Below are 5497 nucleotides of genomic sequence, written 5' to 3'. Positions count from 1 at the left end.
CTAAATGTTTTATAACATTCGGTGCCAGGTCGTGGATAGGACCTCCATGGTGATCCTAAGAGTCGATTCTTTTGACTATCGACTGTCTCTTGAGACTAAGGCAGATTTTGGGTGACTTTGGTTTCTTTCTCACGGTCATCCGTAACAGGGGGCCAATTAGATTTTTTCTGGGTCATTTCATGAAAGTGCTTAGATCGGCAGGAGTCAAGTTGAAGGAAATATTCAGCCTTTATCAGGTACTCGATATTTCTCATGGCCACTCGAGGAGCTGTAACTGAAATGCATGGCCATGCTCGAATACGAATTCGTTTTATCAGTTGAGTTACTCTCTAGTCGGGGAAACCACTCTTTATACAGATCGATTGTAAAATAGGACCTTTGCGGATCCGGATCTGCAAATTGTTTTACATTGAGTGGGAGAAATTTTAAATGAATATGAGAATCGGTTATCGCACATACACTTGTACGGACAAGTGGGAGTTTGTTGGAGCCGTGTCCTCCAGTTAGTGCGGATAACGTTATTGCACATACACTTGTACGAACAAGTGGGAGCTTGTTGGGGCTGGTGTCCTCTACAGTTAGTGCAATAACATTTAAATCTCTAAAAGGATAAAAGGGTATACTTTTGTATTATTATCAGTTGGTCCACGTTTATCAATAACGGTTGGCTTGCTAGATAAGTTTGACGTTATTGTCATACAGATGGCAGTGATCAACTGGTCCCTAAAAGTCACACCTATAGGATACGTTTGAGAGATGTGACAAAAAGTATGAAAATACAATTATGTTGATGCCTAATATGACTAAGCGATTAGTCGGGTTATTGACTAATAATTAGTCAAACGCGATGTTGAGATAATTATTTAATACGAATTAAATAATAATGGCTAAGACGAATTAAGCGGTTAATTCGTAAATTGAATATAAACGATTATATTTAATTGATGTATATTGAATTAATTATACAATATTGTCTTTGTCGGACAAGTATTAATATGTCGACTAATCCATGTTACTAGTCGATATTTTAATAACCGATAACCGATGACGATTTATAATAAAATCCCGTCATATACATTTTAGCATTTTCGAGTCGGACCACGAGTTAAAATAAGGAGGAAGTGAAAGCCCACTTCCCCATGAAGCTCACGGTTTTGGCCGAAACAAACAAAAGGAGAGCTTTCTCTCCTTTTGACCTAAGCATATTCATTTGCACAAAAATTAGGTTTTTGGAGGCATTCTCTCTGAAACCTAGATCTCACATCGAAAACCTCACAAAAACTCTCTCAATATTGCAAGGCAATTAGAGAGTACTTTCTAGCACAAGGGGCATAGTCTCAGACGGTCTTGGGTGTAACGATTAGGAGGAAATCTATTTTGATTTCTGTTCTTAGGCCGCATTCACAAAGGACCCGAGGTTGATTCTTATACCTTTATCGTTTCTCTTGTATTTTTCGTTTATCACAATAATCACATGTTAAAATTTGCGTTATAGTCCTAAATTTTAAGGGTTTTATACGGATATTACCCTACAGAATCCCCTATGAACCCATGACACCCTAGTGCTTTTAATCAATTGTTTACATCTCATTTTAGTCATCTTGCTTGTTTACTTTTATTGTTATTTAGTTTCGTGATCTTCTTATCTCAACCGAGATTGTGACACCCCTAGACACCACTACTTGCAATCGAAAATCCTACATCAATACCCGTCCCTTGGGATCTGACCTTTACTTGCCTCTTTACTTGTAGTAGAGTTGTTTGTGAAGTTATAAATATTGTTTTGGTCTAGGTGCTCCTAGAGACAAGTAACCGAAATCTAAGCTCAAAGCGGACCGACCAAAAATGGTGTCGTCGCCGGGGACGGTGTTAACTTGATTTGATTTTCTTTGATTGTTATTAGTTGTGTCTTTCTTTGCCTTGGGGGAGTAAAACTCCTCAAGGTTTGTTCTAATTTTTTTCAAGTTGTTTGATATTTTGCATGTCTAGAAGATCACAAGGTAACTTGTTACCCATTGATCACGAAATTGAAAGGACTTTGACAACCAATAGAAGACTTGCTATAAATAATTTGAGAGGTATTGGTGAGGTTGTATTCAACCAAACACTATTGAGTTCATCAACCCTTTTGCAAGAGAAGGTGAGAAGAACCCAACACAAAATCAATTACACAATCAACCCACAATGCCTAAGTTTTCATCACATTCCGTACCAACTGAGGAGAACCTACCCAATGGTAGTCCCACACCACAACACTTAACCGGAAATTTTATTGCAAAATCCGCATTTATCCAATTAGTCGAAAGAAGCCAATTTGGGGGGATGCCGAGTGTAGACCCTCATTCCCACATGGAAACTTTTTGTGACTATTGTGATGCGATTTCACAAACCGGAGTGACTTAAGACCAAATTCGATGGGTCTTATTTCCTTTTTCTCTAATTGGCACCGCGAAACAATAGTTGAAAAGCCTTGATAAGGCTACTCTTGGAATTGACTCTTGGAAGAAGTTGGCTCTAGCTTTCTACAAAAAATTCTACCCTCTGGAAAATACTAACATGCTAAGAGCTCAAATTACGAGTTTTAAGCAAAGGGTTGAAGAATCTTTGTATGAAGCTTGGGAGCGATTCAAAGGAATTTGTCGCTAATGTCCTCATCATTGACTTAGCGAGTGGTTCTTGGTACAACAATTTTGGAATGGTCTTTATGAAGACTCAAGAAACATTCTCAACATGGGATCAAATGGCATGTTCATCGAAGTTGACGATAATCAAACTTGGAACAAGATTGAGCAAATGGCGGTCCATAATTCACAATATAGTAGACTTCGCAAGGCTACTAGAGGAGGAAAGCATGAAGTGGACTCTATTACTCAATTGGGTGCTCAACTTAGTGCTCATATTGATACCATCAACTTGAAGTTTGAGAAGGCTATGGCTAAGCTTGAAGAATCCTCAAAATCACCAAAGCATCATGTTAATGTCATGGTGGCATCTTCATCAATCCCAAGTGGGATATGTGAGAATTGTGGAACTTTGGGACATGACCAAAGTGAATGTAGGGGAACAAATGAGCAAGTGAATGCTTTTCAAGCATACAAAAGTGGTACTCCTTATTCCAACTATTACAATGAAAACACCAAATTCCACCCAAATCTCTCATACAAAAGCCAAAATATTCAAAACCCTCAACCAACATACACCCCACCTCCCATGAGAAAACAAAATCAAAGACCCTTTTACAACCAAAACCAAAGTTATCAAAATCAAACTCCATACAATCAACAAAATGACCAAGGTTTTGATGTTCAAAAAACGGTCCTCCAAATGCAAAAAAATCAACAAGAATTTTTCACTCAAATGCAAAAAGACAGCCAAGCAAAAGACATCACCATCAACAACATCCTAGCCGACACAAAAATAATGGAAACTCAAATGACCCAACTAGCATCTTCAAACTCTCAAAGACAAAAGGGGCAATTACCACCTCAAAGTAATCCCCCAAGATATGAAACGGTTAGGGTTAGTGCCATTCACTTGAGGAGTGGTACGAGATATGAAGGACCAAAGAAGCAAGTTGAGGATGAAATTGTGGAAGCTAGTGACAAGGAAAGAGTTGTGCAAAACTCTAGGGAAGAAGAACCCACCAATCAAGAAGTTTCAAAGAAAAGTGAAGAAAAGGCAAAAGAGAAGGAGCCCATTATGATTAGACTTCCATTCCCGAGTCGTCAAGCTAAGCCTAAGTTTGATGACCAACCTTGAAAATTCATGGAAATTGTGAAGAATTTAGATGTCTCGATTCCTTTCACGGAATTGATCAATCACGTTCCGGCCTATGCAAAGTACATGAAGGACATCCTTACAAAGAAGAAATCAATCCGGAAGCTTGAGACTATTGCCTTCACTAAGGTGAGTAGTACCATCCCGATGAGAGTGTCGTTGGGGCTCTCAATCAAACACATTTATAATTCTCAAAAAACAACCAGTTAGTGGTAAGTCGAGGTCGATCCATGGGACGGTGGTTACTAAATTTATTCAATCTAATTATGGTTGTGCTTGAGGTAGTTGTCACAATTATAATGGGTTGATAATTCTAATCTAATAAAAGCAATAAACAAGCAACAAAAGGAAAGATGTAAACAAATGACTGAAAATGCTAGGATATCATGGGTTCATAGGGGATTCATGGGAGTTGATCATACAAACAGGTTCTCAATTATAAGCAAGCAATTAGTGTTGTTGAGGAACCGAGTTGGTGTATGTCTTACGGTTCTTAGGAAGAGTTGGGTCCCAGAGCCGAATTGATTAGATTGTACAACACCTACAAGTCGACTTACTTTCCTCCTAATCACTTCTATGCATGGTCTAACTAGACTCGAGTTGGTTTATATCTTACAAGTCAAGTTGAATAGATAAGAGATGGTTATAAATGCAAGGATTCATAGGCTTAGCATTTCATCAAACATAACATGTGCATAGGTTGACATCACAACAAGCAAGCAAATTAATTATGTGAACATATTAGATTAAGCATGAATCAATCCTCATGTTGGTTTTCCTAATTACCCATTAATGCTTACTAAGAGACTACTCACTCATTATCAAGTAACATGCTAACAAGGTTGTCAATCATATTAACAAGGCAAAACATGATGAACAAGTAAGAAAGATTAACAATAATTAAAACAAGGATTAAGAGAATTATACCTATGGAGATTCCAAAATAATAATGCAAAGAATAATAGAAGTACTTGATGATTGATGGAAGGTTGTCAATCTCCCAATAAACCCAAATGATCATCTAATTACCCAATAATTACTCAATAATAAACTTGAACAATAAATAAGGAAAGATTAATGTGTAATTTTGGGGAAAGATTAAAGAGTAATCTATTCTAATCTACTCCTAATGAAAGCTTAACCTAATCTAAAGAAGGATTGATTTAATCTAATGAAAACTTCATGGTTTGAATATTACAAAGCGGTATATATAGTGGTGCATCATTAGGTTAAGCAAGGGTATTTTTGTAAATAACATTGCTAAGTTTGAGTAGGGATATGCTCCTCTCGAAAAAAGATGCGAGTCTCATTTTTTCTAGTGTTTCGAGAAATATGCGCGGATCATGGTTCATGTAGCAAGGAAAAACTTCTTGTCCAGCAATACGCTCATCCCGAGCTGAAAACGAGCATCCTGAGCTTCAACCCGAGCGGGTTGAATTAGTCCCGAGCGGGTTGAGCTGTATCATGCCTTACTTGAACTCGGATTATAAAACGGACGTCATTTCCTCATCCGGACTCCTATTGGAGTGATTCAAAAGCCTAGACCGCTTGATTTTTCGACGCCGTTTCATCTAGCATACTTTCAGAGCCAAAGGAACAACTCTTATTTTGGTTCCGAATAATTTCTTCTTGCATTGACTTCCTTCTCGTCATCCTTGCTTTTTACCCTATAATCCTTCTATATACTCTTTATTCCTACATCCTTGGTCATCATTCTTGC

The 5497-nt window shown here is 37.8% G+C and overlaps 1 non-coding gene across 1 annotated transcript; it reads right to left on the bottom strand.

The window, feature by feature from the left end:
* Positions 1–2556: 2556 nt before the first annotated feature.
* LOC141624434 (small nucleolar RNA R71) lies at positions 2557–2663 on the bottom strand. The gene has a single exon (XR_012534241.1). It is a non-coding gene; the product is annotated as a small nucleolar RNA R71 (small nucleolar RNA).
* Positions 2664–5497: the final 2834 nt, after the last annotated feature.

Source organism: Silene latifolia, chromosome X (genome assembly GCF_048544455.1).
Source record: "Silene latifolia isolate original U9 population chromosome X, ASM4854445v1, whole genome shotgun sequence".
Lineage (NCBI taxonomy): Eukaryota > Viridiplantae > Streptophyta > Magnoliopsida > Caryophyllales > Caryophyllaceae > Silene > Silene latifolia.
The sequence above is the reverse complement of the archived record's forward strand: the minus strand, read 5'-3'. Positions and strand labels throughout refer to the sequence as shown.